We start from the raw sequence: 17,082 nt of genomic DNA on the forward strand, positions 1-17,082 counted from the left end.
TAGCACCTAAAATGGACAAAAAAGGTACAGCCACAGTGACGGCTTTTGTACCTTTTTTTCTGAGAGTGTAGCGTTTACATGAATGCTAAGCAAATGATCGGTTGTTGAGCGTTTTAACATTGCTAAGAAAATTACTACTCCTCCGTGAGAGATATGAGACCGGTGCGTCTCACAGGTGTCGCTCATCGGTAATCACATCACCACCCTCGCGCCGTTCTCCCGCGGCCCTCATTCGACCTGCTCGCCACAGTAAACATGATGAATGGCGACTGTTGAACGCAAAAGCCGAATCCCGGAATTTTTGTGCGATCTCCAAATCATCAGACTCATCACGGAGACTCACTAGTAGCCTAGACTTCTTGTTTAACTACTGCGCTCTGTTACCGGTAGGCGTGGCCTCCTAGGGCAGCGAAGCAAGTGCATTCTGGGAGTTGTTGTCTTTCATCCATATAAGCCAAAAATACATTTTCTGGCTTTTCTAAGTCTAAAAAGCTCCAAATTCAAACATAATTTCACATTTCTTTTACATAAATGACCCATTTTAAATACACAATCATCTTTCCAGAGGTGAAATATCCCTTTAATCGAGTCAAATCTTTAAAAAGCTGGTCTTTTTTACTTATTACATTGTTACAAATTAGTAATTACAATGTAATAAGGCAGAAACATGCCGTAGATGATACCAGCAGTGCGTATTTGATTTCAGCTTGATTAAGAGTAGGTGGAAACATTACTCATATGACAGTTTACAGAGATATTATGAACTTATCATGTTAATATTAAATTGCAATGATGGAAATGTCAGTTTATAGATTGCATCAGTAGTTTGTTTGTGTTCAGAGAAGGCTGGATGTTTAAGGGAAAATCAGTTGCAGATTTAAATAATAATAAAATACTAGGATTTACAACATTTAATGCAGTGAATAATGGCCTGAACATCTATACATACAGTTGTGTTGCATTCATTAGTTAAATATATAGAGCCTAAATCATCAAGGTTGTCCATTAAAGTGCCACAAAAAGCATGTGTTTGTACTTTTGCTATGGATTCAACATATTTGAAGTTTCTAATATTTCAATTCTTTTAGAACGTCACTGTTACATACTAACTTAAAACATTTTACATATTGCTTACATCATTTAATAAGGGCCACAAACTAATACAAACATTTGCATCTGCTGTTGTGCCATTCGGACCTCTGGTTTGACAAAGCTGGAAGGTGTTTATTTTTTTTAAATAATGACGACATTATAGCAATTACCCCGCATCCTTCAGAGGTAACATAAGGTCGCTTTGATTCTTTGTGCTTCTGAATGAGCTCTACATCGATGAAAAAAGCCTATCAGGAAGAACAATCCCCAATTAAAGCAGGCTCAGCTGGAGGTGTTCTATTTGCTCTGCACATTAAACATGTAAATAGCTCTCCGTTACCGTAAAACCCCATCATGTCGTCAATTAAAGATCTTCCAATTCCCACACTGATTAACATGCGGCGCGTACCATGGTACTTTTAAAAGGCATCGCCACTTATGAGCAAAATACATCAAAAAGCCTTGATTTGAATTAAATGTAAGCACTTATAACACAAGTTTATCGTTTTTCCGCTGATTTGCCTATGGATCATCAAAATCTCATCGCTGTTGTCAAATGAACACGTTGCAAAGTCAGTTTCTAACTTCATCAGAGATTTCTTTTTTTAAATACCTTGTTGCAAATGCCTTGTTACCAATGTAAACTGTAGAGAATCAAAGACCAGTTATTTACAGTCTTGTTCTGTCCGTTCGTCCTTCTCTGTACAGTATAAGGTTGTGCACCATGATTTGTCCTCTTGAGATTGTAATCACATCAAGGCGTTGCATTTGACCCTTAAACCCATCCACAGCTTTGAATCTATGAAGATATGCAACATCTCTCATTGCTTCCACGTCATACGAGTCGGCCTTTTCTGTTGAGTCCTACATTTTCAGTTAAATCACCAATTGGAGAAACGTATCGTTGGGTTTTTGAGTCACAGTGTACAGATGGGGAACACTACTTAAAGAAGAAAGGTATTTACACACACAAGGCAATACTTACTCAAGGTGGATTGTTAGAAGCCATTGAAATAACCAAATGAAAGGCAATGTATTTGAGTACATTGGTGGCATGGTGTATTCAAAGTGATGTACGTGCCAGAGCGTTTCGGGGTCACAACTGGCAAAATCTAAAACTGAAATTGGAGCAACGTCCCAAAGAGCTGTTAATCTCGATTGAGCCTTATGGGAAATGATAGCATTTCCTTTCCTTGTGGTTTTAGAAATGCAGCCATCATACTGTTATTTAAGGAAAGTTTCAAGAATTCATTTTGATAAAATATGCAAATCGATTTATGTGGAGAAAAAAAACGACAACTTAATGGCAAAGAAAAACAAGTTTTCTTACGAGTTTTAATGCAGCATGACTCTTTCTACCAAGTAACTGTCATAATCAAAGTTGCGTTGAATTAATACTCGATTTCAAAGACGTCAGTATTGTTATATGTTGTAGACATATTTAAACCAGAAAGCAGTTCTGTGAAACTTGCGCTTTATAGCAATGCCTCAATGCTACCTATTGCCTAAAAGGATGTTGGTTTGACGTCACGAAAGAGCGGGATTTCTACTTTAAGTAAAATGACGTTATCTTACAAAGATATTGGCTGTTGGCAAGGTTGTACACATTACTTGCAATGACAGAAGATTTCAATGTTCTGGCATGCTGTAGAATTTAGGTTTTTGTTTTTTTCGTTTTTTTGTACAGAGCAGGAAACCTGCAGTGCTTTGAATTTATACATTGTATAGTTGTACGAATTCATTTTAAAATGCGTTATGTATCAAAAACCTTTCTGCCTGGTTAGCTTTGTATTTCCAATGTGTTGCACAAGTCCAGCGATTTTTTTTTATTATTATTATTATTATTATTTTCTTTTCTTTTTTTTTGCTATTGTATGTTTATTTTATAATAAAACTGTCAAAACGTAATGAACAAAACTGAGATGTAGTTATGTTGTTTTTAAATGTTTAATGTCTGTATAAAAATGATGAATAAAAATGGTATGAGCCAAATTGAAAAAAAAAAAAAAGAAAAGGTTTCGAAGATTTTCTGACCAAACAAAACTGAATTTAAGTTTTCCATCTAATATATTTCTGTGAAACGTACAGTGTCTGCAATTTGTGAATAAACAAGCCCTGGAAGGAACACATAACTTAAGTAAGGGTTAATGCCTGACGAGGTGTCCATTGTCAGGTTTTAATGGACGACGGCGAGGCGTGAACCGGCCGACGCGGAGCGGAGAACGGTTGCCTCCGCCGAAGTACATTAAAACCTGCACAATGGACACCTCGAAGGGCATTAACCCGCTTATACCATGGTCACTTGCCAAATAAAACATTTTTAAAACATTAGCTGCTAGTTTATATTTTAATTAGGCTAAATCAAGTTTTTACAAATAATAACTCGCCTGGTTTATTTAGCAACCGGAGATATTTATAGTCCGCTCAGCTTGTAGAACCCTTCAGGTTCAAAAATGCATTTTTTTTTTCATGAAACACAAAGGTAGGCATAGTTTTTTTTTTTTTTTTTTTTTTTTTTTTTATTACACATAAAACAATTTATCTAACAGGCTTCTTAGGCTTGAAACGCTGTACTCTCCTCCTGCCTTGGTTGTCTGGACTGCTGCGTAAAACTCCCGCAGGGTCTCATTCAGAGCAGCAGCGGTGTAATTTTCTTTGCGACGTTTCTCCGTTTTATTTACATTTTTTCTTTCTTCAGCAGCATCCCAGTCGACAAAGTTGTCATATTCTCCATAAATGTTAAAAGAAATAACGAAGTCGTTCATTGTTGTATTAGTAGGCTATGGAATATCTAACTAACGTTAGATGTTTGTTTTGATAGAGCAAATTGTTAACGGATACTTTGACTGCCTGTTGCTATGGTTACTCACAGCTGTTGTAGGCAGCGCATTTATTTATTCATTTCGAATGGTAAACAGGCAGTTTCACCAGAACTACTTTACTAGGTGTCCTCTATCACTTTTTAACGGACACCCTGCAGCCAATCAGAATCGAGTATTCACCCAGACCATGGTATAATGAGAATTAATTCTGCATCCAAAATGGTGAAAACGTATTTGGGCATCTTGTATTAGACATGAAACACTACTGGATATGACGATATTTAACAATAACGGCCACATGGTAAATATTAATGTTTCCCAGGACAGACTCGTTGAACTGAAAAATAGTTCATAAGTCAATGACTTTGTTGGTGTTTGCCAAATGTAGGAGAAAACATATTTCCAAAATACAGTGATTATATACATGACATATTTTAATTTAAATTAGATTGTGGTTACTGGGCCTCATAACGGAGCGTTCCTCTTGAATATATGCCCTCTTATTTATTCATCACTGGGAAATTCGCATGCTCAGACATGTCTTATTAATTTATGAGCCTCTTTGTGTGCGTGGAAGCGCTTGGAATCTGTAATTTAAGCCATAAAATAATATACCTTTAATATAATAATGCGCCTAATAAAATAGCACACCTTTCTCTCATACTTTAGTAGGTTCCTCCCATTAAATAATGCTCCAAATGATGTGACAAAAAGACTTTTATTTACTGAATATGAGCTTTTCATTTCTTCCTGGCACTGAACCGCCCCCTTGACAGTTAAGATTTATTGATTTAATTGCCTAAGGTAACCGTGCAATAAAATCTTTGCAAAGATAAATTTCCATGGCGCTGTGCACAATCAAGGTAATTTTTCAGACACTCTAGGGCTGCATGTCTTCAGGTTACAGGTGTAGATTTATAAGTCAAGAGTCCCTCATTACCAGGGGATAGTTTTAACAGTGAAAGGTGTAATAGTTTCATGAGTCATTGTTTCCTGAACTAGGCATTTGCTAATTGACGGTTTCAGTGCCAAATTAGATTTATAACATGGCCAAAACCCGATTATGCTTCTCTTTAGGATTCAGAAATGTGCTAGTTGTGAGATGTTCATTTTTGAGCTCTGGCAACCCATATAAAACTCTAAAAGCAAATCAATAATTTTAAGACTTTTTTTTAAGACTGTCATCGTTTCCTCATGTTGTTTCTAACCTGTATGACTTCTGAGGAACACAAAAAGAGATGTTTAGATGAATGTCTGAGCTGCTCTCTTCCAGAAAATGACAGTGGATGGTGACCAACTTCTTCAAGGAGAGCATAAAAACATTATTACAATTCAAAATTACATTTTGTCATTCGCCATATGCTATCCCCAGGTGACAACTGAGGAACATTAGCAGCAATTTATCATATGAGAGTTGACAGTATTCACAGTTCCACAGTGCAGGCTAAGATAAGAGTGAGCTGTTCTCTGTGCGGCCATTGCACACCCAGATAGCAAACTGACATTGAATCAACGTGGAAACGACGTCTCTCATGACATCGAAAAAACGTTGATCTGGCTTTGTTTTGCTCATCGGATTAACGTTGAACCAACGTCTGACACGCCATTCTTCAAAACTAATTGAAAATCGACGCAATTGGTTTGCTTTCCTAACATTGAAACGACGTTGATTTCAAGTTGATTTTCCGTTAGTTTTGAAGAATGGCGCGTCTGACGTTGGTTCAACGTTAATTCGATGAGCAAAACAATGCCAGATCAACGTTGTTTCGTTGTCATGTTTCCACATTGATTCAATGTCAGTTTGTTATCTGGGCACTGAGTCCGAAATTTTCGTATGCGTTTTTTCGTGTTCGTCAGCCTAAAAATTCTCCACACTGAGTCCGATGCGTATTTATTAAACCTTTGTGGCAAAAAAACACAAAAATACAAAATGGATTCGTCAAGCAGCGAGGATGATTTTGTTGACCTTATTGAAAAGAGAAGTAGAGAAAATATTGGGTCCATCCAATCCTGAAATTGCGCCGAGGAAGAAGAGTTCCACCTCATTATCAAGGAGTTTCGAATTTATCCCAATGTTCAAAATTTACCTCAGAATGTCAGTGGAACAGTTTGATGCTTTGCTAACGATTCTGGAGCCAAATATTAAAAAAGAAGACCACCAATTTCCGTGAACCAATCGATTCTGAACGGAGACTGGCAGTAAGTCTAAGGTATGGACCAACCCGATCTCACGACCAAGTCGTACGAATTCGACGAATGATTAAAAAGTGGCTAATTCGTAACAATTCATACGACCTCACTCGTACGAATTAATACGATTTTGCTAAATCGTACATATTTTACGAATTGGCCAATTCGTATGAATTCGTACGAATGACCTACCCCTTACCCCGCCCCTAAACCTAACCATCACGTGGGTTTAGACAAATCGTACGATTTAGCACGAGTGAGGTCGTACGAATTAGTACGAATTAGCCACTTTTTAATCATGCGTCGAATTCGTACGAATTGGTCTTGAGATAGTGTTGGTATGGACACACATACACACACGCACACGCGGTCCGGGCCGGCGGTGGCGCTGGGCAGACAGAACAGCTGTAGGCTACAGCCAGGTTATTGTACCCAAATAATACATTAGTTATCGAATTGGCTGCTCAATCACACCTTAATCGATCCGAAATTTTGGGGAGGTTTCCTTTTCTAATCCAATCGAGAGAACATAAACACTTGATCGAATTGAAATTTGAAAACCGAAACTGAAAGGACTGCACATGTGGAATGATGTGCGGAACAAGCTCCCTCGGCCCTGAATTGTCAAAAACCTCTCAAAATGCTGGCTGTGGACGCGAAAAACGCAGAAAATCGAACCCGATCCAATTAATTTAATGATGGACAAAAGTTTCGGAGGCGGTGTGCAAGCGTGATTGACATAACGTGAGGTCGATTTTTTTTTTTGATTTTTTTTTTTTTACGTGCGAAAATTTCGGATGCGGATTTCGGAGTGTGCAATGGCCTTTAGTCTTATAAAAGCTGTAACACATTTTTTTTAGTGCTGTCAAACGATTAAAATATTTAATCACGATTAATCGCATTAATGTCATAGTTAACTCTCGATTTATCACACATTTTTATCTATTCTAAATGTCTCTTGATTTCTTTTTGTTACATTATTTTTTTTCTCATTTTAATGCTCTTATCAATATGGAAAAGTGGAAAAATTATTATTGAAAATAACATTGGAATAGTGTTCAATTTCACACTAACATATATAAATAATCTCTCAGACAATGTAACACTGTCTATCAATAAAAGGGTGAAAGAAATACGAGGTTCATGATATTGACGAGGGGGTCGAGAATTCGCAACATCTGTGTATGTGTGTGTGTGTGTGTGTGTGTTTGCTTGCTTGGCCATCATCGAGTGGTGTTTTAGACTGGACGTGCTGCGATGATGATCGCTCAGTTCACAACGTCAAAACACAGATCACTTGGTCTTGTCAATGGGACAATATGGGAACTTTTTAAAAGTAAACTTTCCATTAAGAATCGTAGGGCATCCATTTCGTCGTCTCGCGCTCATCCACTCAAAAGTAACGTTACTATTTGGCCGGCTCGCAAGCTGAAATGACAAACGAGTGTGTGCGGCACAAAAAGGACGTTTTGTTGCTTCTTCGACCAAAGCTCAAGCGGATCTAGACCGGAAACAAAACAACAGGCACGCCGCAAACACACGTTTGGGCTTGCGAGCCGGCTTTGAGTGGATGACGAGCGCGAGACGCCGAAATGGATCAGGACGCATGCCGCGTCCTGTTGCAAAAGCATGTGAAAAAACTACAAAGTTTGCTAGGACAAAAAGACCGTTAATCGCGCGATAAAAAAAGTGAATGCCGTTAAAATGGGTTTGAGTTAACGCCGTTAATAACGGCGTTAAACTGACAGTCCTTATTTTTACAGTGTCCCTGTTACACATGTTACATGTAGTTATTAATAGCTGTAAATCATGGCTAATTACATGCAACTAACGCTAATCCTAACCCTAAAGGCTCGTACACACCGCGACGGATATCGGCGCGCTTTATTCGCCAGCGTTTTTTTTTTTCACCGCGTTTTTTGTGTTCACACCCAACGATTTTCATTGTCGATGAGCCGAGTGAACATGCTAATTCATTCCCCGATATTATGCCGCCCATTTGCTCTGCAAAACCACTCCATTACAGTTCTCTTTTATCATGATTTTTGTAGTCGCTGTCGCGTTTGTCATATAGTTCTTTCTGTTCCGACACTAATTAGATCAGCAGCTCTACATTCATCTTGCCTTGCATCTTCCCAGCGTTGTGCCTAATTTTGACCCCCTGCCAAATTGTTAGCCCCTTCGTTGAAGTCAGTAACTGATTTCTTAATCCCAACCCACCCCTAATCCCACCCCCTCCCCCACAACTAATTCTAAACCTACCAATGCTAGGGGGATAATAATTTGACGGGGGTCGCCGTATAGCTTCTTCGCTGTTACATATGTGTGCTCGGCAAGACCGTTTTGTGTCAATCTCATTGGTCAGGCACGTCAAACTAAAAGAAAAGAACCCAGGGCGTTTTTTTTTTTTTTAAATATGCTTTTACGCGTTACTTTTTTCGCTTCGGTGTGCACGCTCACAGTGGCGCCCTTTGTTTAGTCACAAGGCGTTAAACCTCGGCGAATATATGTGAAATTCTGTGTGAACAGGCCTTAAAGGAGTAGTTCACTTTAAAAAAAAACAAAAAACTTTTGCCGATAATTTACTCACCCCCATGTCATCCAAGATGTCCGTGTCATTCTTTCTTCAGTCGAAAAGAAATTAAGGTTTTTGATGAAAACATTGCAGCATTTTTCTACATAATGGACTTCAATGGGAACCAAACGGTTCAAGGTCCAAAAGACAGTTTCAGTGCAAACTTCAAACTGTTCAAAGGGCTTTAAACAATTCCAGACGATGAATAACGGTCTTGTCAAGTGAAATGATCGCTCATTTAAAAAAAAAATAAATAACAAAGTTTAAGTTTTATACGCTCAAATGGTCACCTTGCTTGCTGTATTCTGTGATGTGCGTTCGTGACTCTCCTGTTCGAACTCGTTCATCAAAATGAACAAATCTTTTTACATGTCATTTGCTTCATTCTTGTTTCATTTCATTCTTTTCGACTGAAGAAAGAAAGATTTGGACATCTTGGATGACATGGGGGTGAGTAAATTATCAGCAAAAGTATTTTTAGTAAAAGTAGTAAACTACTACTCCTAACTGTTGTCAATGAACTCTTTCCCCACCAGCATTTTTGATAATTTTCACAAAAGTTTCATGTTTTATGAATATTTGAGCATATAGCCCCTGTTTTTTAAACAAAGCAAAGCAACAAATATTCTATTTTCATGGGCTGTTGCAGTGTTAAAGATTTTGTGCTTTTTTTTTGAAAGCACAAACACCTCCAGCATTCCTCTAAAACGTGTGATATTTAGAGAAAGAAAAAAAAAACATTGTTTTAAAGAATGAGCACATCTTATGGGGAACAAACATCTGCTGTTTGTTCCCTACATAAGATGTTGCTGTTGAGGAGTTTATTTTAAATTAGATGTTCATTAACACTATCTGTTTACTTTTTAAATGTGTTTTTTTCCATTTAAAGTTTTACTGATATTAATTACTATAAAATTCTTAAAAAAAAAAAAAAAAAACAATTAATACAATTGCCCAAGCACTGCATCTCTAGAAGTCAGTTTATTTGACAGTCAGGTTATTTACTAGAAATTTGAACGCTATCTTCAATTATGCAATTATCCGATTTGTCCTCCTTCCCTTGCCGTTCTTGTGCTCAGCAGTATTGACTTAAGTGTGTTAGCTGCTTAATTAAATGATTCTTGATTAAAGCCAGAGCCTGGTGAGAACAGCACATCACATTTCACTGCTTTATAATTGGCTTCTTGTTACGTTCCCTCAGATTGTGATGTGCGGAGGGCACAATTTATTAGTTTTCTCTTCCATCTCTTAGTTGAGCAATTAAACAGAATGTATGTGATATGCTTCATGAATTGAACCAAAAGAAGTCTCTCTTTTTTTATGTGGAACATGTGTCGGCAGAGTTAATCGCATCCATTTCCCACCTTTTCCCAGTAGCACCTCAATGCAGAACATGAGATCCACGGGGAGGAGTCGGATCACGATCCAAGGGGTGGAGATGGGTAGGATTAGGGTTGGGTTTAGGGATTAGGGGTGGGTTTAGGGATCAGGGGGCGGAGTTGGTTAGGTTTAGGTGTATGTAAGGTGGGAGGAGTTGGATCTGGATCCGACTCCTCCCCATGGATTTCATGTTCCGCAGTGAGGACCATCTCCCTTTTCCACATGAAGAGAGTGCATACACATGGATGCACATACAGACACTGATGTTTGCACTAAAAACACTAATGGTTGCATTGATGTACAGTATATAATTGCATGCGTAACACTTTAAAATAAGATCTCATTTAGTTAGTTAATGCATCAACTAACAATGACCAATATATTGTCATTATAGGTTAGTTAATTCAAATGGATGGTTGGTTCACAGTGTGTTAAGTAATGTTAACACAATTTTATAACTTAAAAATGTATTAGTGAATGTTGAGATTAACATTAACTAAATTTAACAAATGCTGAAGAAGCATTTTTTAAGCATTTATAAAGGAGATTTAAAGGCTGTTAAATATTTCTATGTTCTGTATCACTGTGTTGTGTTTGTTACATTTTACTGTTTAGAAGATTGATGTGCCTTTAAATATCCTTTATAAATGCTTTACAATGCATGAATAGTCAACTGACAAAATAGTTAACTGACCACTACTAAATGCTTTATAACTACCTGTATTTACTACATTTACTTACACTTTCTATGTGATCTTATGAATGACAACTCTTAAATAACTGCTTTGTAAATAATGCTATGCTTCATTTAGAAATTATTAATTGATCATTAACAAAGTATGAAAATACAATTATTAAACGCATTATAGATATGCTTACAAATCAAGAAAAAAGCATTTATAGCTGTTTTTATAAACTGCTTATTAATGTCTATTAATGCTTTATAATTAATTAATAATATAATATATATATATATATATATATATATATATATATAATTTATAATTAATGCCTTTTATTATACACTGTTAATCCACATCAGAATACACATTAATAATGCAGTAATACGATGGCAAATACAAACAATTATGAACAAATGCACAATTTCAGTTTAACACAGTCTCATCCCAAAAAGTCATATAACTGACGTTTTGGGACGTATTTTGACCATACGTCAATATCAGCCTTTTTAGGGCCCCCTTAAACGTCGGTAGATGGCGATCCCGGGCCGTCATACAACTGACGCTTTACCTTTAACGTCAGTTAGGTGACGGGTTAGGTTTAGGGTTAGGTTTAGGTATGGGGTAGAGTTAGGATCCCATAACCTCATCTACCGACGTTTAAGGGGGCCCTAAAAAGGCGAATATTGACGTATGGTCAAAAGACGTCCCAAAACGTCAGTTATATGACGTCTTGGGGTGAGACCGGGTTGTTCAGTTTTGATGGATTGTTTCCAACCAATTCCTTTCAACACTGATTTGTAATCAATTTTTTTTTTCTTTTGTCAAATCAACTTATATAGTTCAGATAACATAATATTTTGAGCTTCTGATAATCCTTCGTTGTATTAACTCAATTTTTCCATTTTAATGAACTCAATTTTAAGGCAGCCAGGTTACTTAATTTTTTTAAGTTAAACCAACAAATTTTTTTTTACAGTGAAGGAGTAAATCCTCGCTGTATTGACACATTTGAGTGAGTTTGTATAAATCTTGTGTGTTAAGAGGAAGCAGTTGAACACGCTCCAGTGACAGCATGTCTGTCACAATACAAACGGCCTCTGCCATACATCAAGCAGGCAACCTGACTTAAGGACGCGACTATCGTCTGCTTTTTATTACGCGCCGCACTTGACAAAGAACAGCATGCTCTCCTGGAATTCACGGCCGCCTCGCTCCACAATATGTGTTGTGCTTCCCCAAGGTTATAATAAGAATTTATTCTCTCCCTCCTTCTGTTGGCAGATTGGAGGGAAGCTGATGATGTATGAGCCATCGCCTGTTATTTATTTGCCAAACTCTCCCAGATGTGGGGCTATCATTTATCTACTGACAAATCAAACCTTCCAAACAACCTCTGCTGTGACCCCAGCCGGAGCGGAACAGTGCTGCTGGTGAAGATACACACACACACTAACACCTCTACTGTGACCCTAAAACAGAGGCACCGGCTGGTCAGGACACATGCATGCACACACGCACGCACACACATATACACTCACCGGCCCCTTTATTAGGTACACCTGTCCAACTGCTCGTTAACACTTAATTTCTAAGCAGCCAATCACATGGCGGCAACTCAGTGCATTTAGGCATGTAGACATGGTCAAGACAATCTCCTGCAGTTCAAACCGAGCATCAGTATGGGGAAGAAAGGTGATTTGAGTGACTTTGAACGTGGCATGATTGTTGGTGCCAGAAGGGCTGGTCTGAGTATTTCAGAAACTGCTAATCTACTGGGATTTTCACGCACAACCATCTCTAGGGTTTACAGAGAATGGTCCGAAAAAGAAAAAACATCCAGTGAGCGGCAGTTCTGTGGGCGGAAATGCCTTGTTGATGCCAGAGGTCAGAGGAGAATGGCCAGACTGGTTCGAGCTGATAGAAGGGCAACAGTGACTCAAATAACCACCCGTTACAACCAAGGTGGGCAGAAGAGCATCTCTGAACGCACAGTACGTCGAACTTTGAGGCAGATGGGCTACAGCAGCAGAAGACCACACCGGGTGCCACTCCTTTCAGCTAAGAACAGGAAACTGAGGCTACAATTTGCACAAGCTCATCGAAATTGGACAATAGAAGATTGGAAAAACGTTGCCTGGTCTGATGAGTCTCGATTTCTGCTGCGACATTCGGATGGTAGGGTCAGAATTTGGCGTCTACAACATGAAAGCATGGATCCATCCTGCCTTGTATCAACGGTTCAGGCTGGTGGTGGTGGTGTCATGGTGTGGGGAATATTTTCTTGGCACTCTTTGGGCCCCTTGGTACCAATTGAGCATCGTTGCAACGCCACAGCCTACCTGAGTATTGTTGCTGACCATTTCCATCCCTTTATGACCACAATGTACCCAACTTCTGATGTCTACTTTCAGCAGGATAATGCGCCATGTCATAAAGCTGGAATCATCTCAGACTGGTTTCTTGAACATGACAATGAGTTCACTGTACTCAAATGGCCTCCACAGTCACCAGATCTCAATCCAATAGAGCATCTTTGGGATGTGGTGGAACGGGAGATTCGCATCATGGATGTGCAGCTGACAAATCTGTGGCAACTGTGTGATGCCATCATGTCAATATGGACCAAACTCCCTGAGGAATGCTTCCAGCACCTTGTTGAATCTATGCCACGAAGAATTGAGGCAGTTCTGAAGGCAAAAGGGGGTCCAACCCGTTACTAGCATGGGGTACCTAATAAAGTGGCAGGTGAGTGTAGTTCGTCTTGTATAAACCTAACAGGTGATCTTTGGTCTCGTGAATCTATAATTCGTTTCCTGGCCAATAGTTTTGGCAAAAGGCTACGTGAAGTTTCATATCTTTGAGCGCTGAATTTGACTGACTGAATTGTTTCTTGATGTTATTTAAGCTTTACTGTAGATCTGTTATGAAGGAGATGACAGAGGCAGATCCAAATGCAACAATTTATTCAAATCTAAGACTTTGTCAAAGATAAAGAATCAGCATCAACAGTTTCAGGGTTAAACAAAGGCGTGTCGATAACCAGGCTGAAGATCAAGGGCGGGCTGCAGGCAAACGAAATCCAGAAACAGGCAGAGGGTCACTAGGCAGGCTGCAGAAAATCACAGAGATCCACCCAGGCAAGAGTCAAGACACAGATAGGCAAGGAAAACCAGGAATGCTCAGGCATGCACACAACAGTGAAACAATCCTTCACAACCAGACACCAGGTTAACAAGCCAGATATAGGTTAACTAATCAGAGTTGAATCAGAACAGGTGATAGTCAATCAGCAATCAATCAGCAGCAGTCCTACATACTAGGAAGCAATTATATGAGTCCCTAAACATGCAAAAGGAGGCATTGAAACTGGAGTAAGGATATTCCAAAAGGGCTGGCTACCGTAACATAGCCCCCACCCAAAGGAGCGGCTTCCAGACGCTCCAAACTAAACCCCTCCTTCCCAGGGAGGGTCAGGCAATTCAGGAAGCCAGGGAGGATCAAGCAGTTCGGGGATCCCCAACAGAGCCGGACGGACACAGAGACAAGGTGACACCGTGGGTCCGGAGGGCCAAGGCGGAGCGGAAGGCACATGGGACCGAGGCGGAGGACAGGATCCGGAAGACTGTGGTGGAGCCAGGGTGACGGCTGACCAATGCAGAAACAGTAGGACGAGTGAGCCTGGCAAAGCTGGTGGGCTGACAGGACATGACGGAGCTGAGGGAACTATGGGCCTAGGTAAAGCCGAAGGCTTGAAAGACCAAGGTGGAGTCTGAGGCTCAGGGGACAGAGGCGAAGGTGGGGGGTCCACAGGCAAGGGTAAAGCGGAGGACTGGACATACTTAGGCAAGTACACAGTGACACAGGTGGGCAGCTGAGGATGAGCAGAGGGGTGGACAAGGCTCAACAGCGGCAGAACAGGAGAGCAAGATGAGTCCAATAGAGGCAAGAGAGGGAGAGTAGGTGGGAACGCCAAAAGCTCACCATTGGCAGTGCAGGATCCATTCAACTCAGCTGAGCTGGTTTCATTCGACTTAACTGGGCTGAATTCATTCCATTTAGCAAGGCCAGATTCGTCAGACTCGGAAGGGCTTGACTCAATAGACTCGGAAGGGCTTGACTCAGTAGACTCGGAAGGGCCTGACTCAGTAGACTCGGAAGGGCCTGACTCAGTAGACTCGGAAGGGCCTGACTCAGTAGACTCGGAAGGGCTTGACTCAGTAGACTCGGAAGGGCTTGACTCAGTAGACTCGGAAGGGCCTGACTCAGTAGACTCGGAAGGGCCTGACTCAGTAGACTCGGAAGGGCCTGACTCAGTAGACTCGGAAGGGCCTGACTCAGTAGACTCGGAAGGGCCTGACTCAGTAGACTCGGAAGGGCCTGACTCAGTAGACTCGGAAGGGCCTGACTCAGTAGACTCGGAAGGGCCTGACTCAGTAGACTCGGAAGGGCCTGACTCAGTAGACTCGGAAGGGCCTGACTCAGTAGACTCGGAAGGGCCTGACTCAGTAGACTCGGAAGGGCCTGACTCAGTAGACTCGGAAGGGCCTGACTCAGTAGACTCGGAAGGGCTTGACTCAGTAGACTCGGAAGGGCTTGACTCAGTAGACTCGGAAGGGCTTGACTCAGTAGACTCGGAAGGGCTGACCTCGTTGCGCTCAGACTCAGGTTCGGCAGGCAAAACATCTGCAATCTCTGATTTGGCAGGCATAATTTCTACTGTCTTTGATTCAGCGGGCGCTATTTGGGGCGCGGACTTGACAAGACTCACGTGGACAACAGGCACAACAGCTGCGGTGCAGAGAGCAGAGTCGAAGGATCTGGCACGAGGCATGGTCTTTCTGGTTGATCGCACTGATATCAGGTGAGGGTCTATTATGCTGGATATCGTCAGATAAAGTCTAGTGACTGATTTGGTGGGGCTTACGTGAAGTGCAGGCTCAACAGGACCGGTGCAGAGAGCGGATTCGAGAGATCCGGCGCAAGCCATTTTCCGGACAGTGTCACCATGAAGAGCTGGCTGCACAGGCATGACGAAACGTGAAGGCTTGACTGGTCTCATGCGATGCACTTGTTTCTCCCCTTCCTCACTCTCCTGGACGTCATCAAACATTGCTTGAAAGTGCTGCATGAATACCTCAAATGAGGGGAAGGCGGATCCATCCATTTTCCAGACCGAGACGAGCCAATCCAATGCGCAGCCAGAGAGCAGCGAACAAACAAAGGCGATTTTATTGGCATCAGTAGGATAAAGCGAACGCTGCTGGGCTAAATACAGAGAGCATCTGAAAACAAAGTCTTTGCATTTACCAGGATCTCCAGTGAACTTTTCGGGGAAAGCAAGGTGAGGGCTCGTACTTTCAATAGTCAGAGGCTCAGAATCGTGTGCTGGTGCAGGAGATGCTGACGCTGGAGATGAAGCCACAGCTGACTTTTTCAGAGACTGAACAGCCCTGAGCAGTTCCTCCGTTACTGAGGTCAGTCGAGACAGCTGGAATTGATGCGTGGCGAGCAGGGAAGCTTGAGCAGTGACTGCACCAGACAGAGTAGACATTGTTGCTGGATCTTCATTTGGTGAAGGATTCTGTTATGAAGGAGATGACAGAGGCAGATCCAAATGCAACAATTTATTCAAATCTAAGACTTTGTCAAAGATAAAGAATCAGCATCAACAGTTTCAGGGTTAAACAAAGGCGTGTCGATAACCAGGCTGAAGATCAAGGGCGGGCTGCAGGCAAACGAAATCCAGAAACAGGCAGAGGGTCACTAGGCAGGCTGCAGAAAATCACAGAGATCCACCCAGGCAAGAGTCAAGACACAGATAGGCAAGGAAAACCAGGAATGCTCAGGCATGCACACAACAGTGAAACAATCCTTCACAACCAGACACCAGGTTAACAAGCCAGATATAGGTTAACTAATCAGAGTTGAATCAGAACAGGTGATAGTCAATCAGCAATCAATCAGCAGCAGTCCTACATACTAGGAAGCAATTATATGAGTCCCTAAACATGCAAAAGGAGGCATTGAAACTGGAGTAAGGATATTCCAAAAGGGCTGGCTACCGTAACAAGATCTTTTTGTGCCTTTTACTTTTATAATGGCTGTTATTGATAAAACTGAACTTCAACAAAAAGAGATAGTTTTGTCTTTTTTTATTTTAATATAAGATCATCTGTAATGTTGTTTATTGCAACATTTGTACCAATGCGATATGCAATACATTACATTACATTGCCTGGAATATTTTTAATATTTTTTAATTTAAACGAAAAGAGGCAGGGTTGTTTTATAATTAGTTTTGTTATAACTATAGTCTAACGTTACATAGGCTACATGCAGT

Source organism: Pimephales promelas, chromosome 9, assembly GCF_988280905.1.
Source record: "Pimephales promelas chromosome 9, fPimPro1.hap1.1, whole genome shotgun sequence".
In the NCBI taxonomy this organism is placed as follows: domain Eukaryota; kingdom Metazoa; phylum Chordata; class Actinopteri; order Cypriniformes; family Leuciscidae; genus Pimephales; species Pimephales promelas.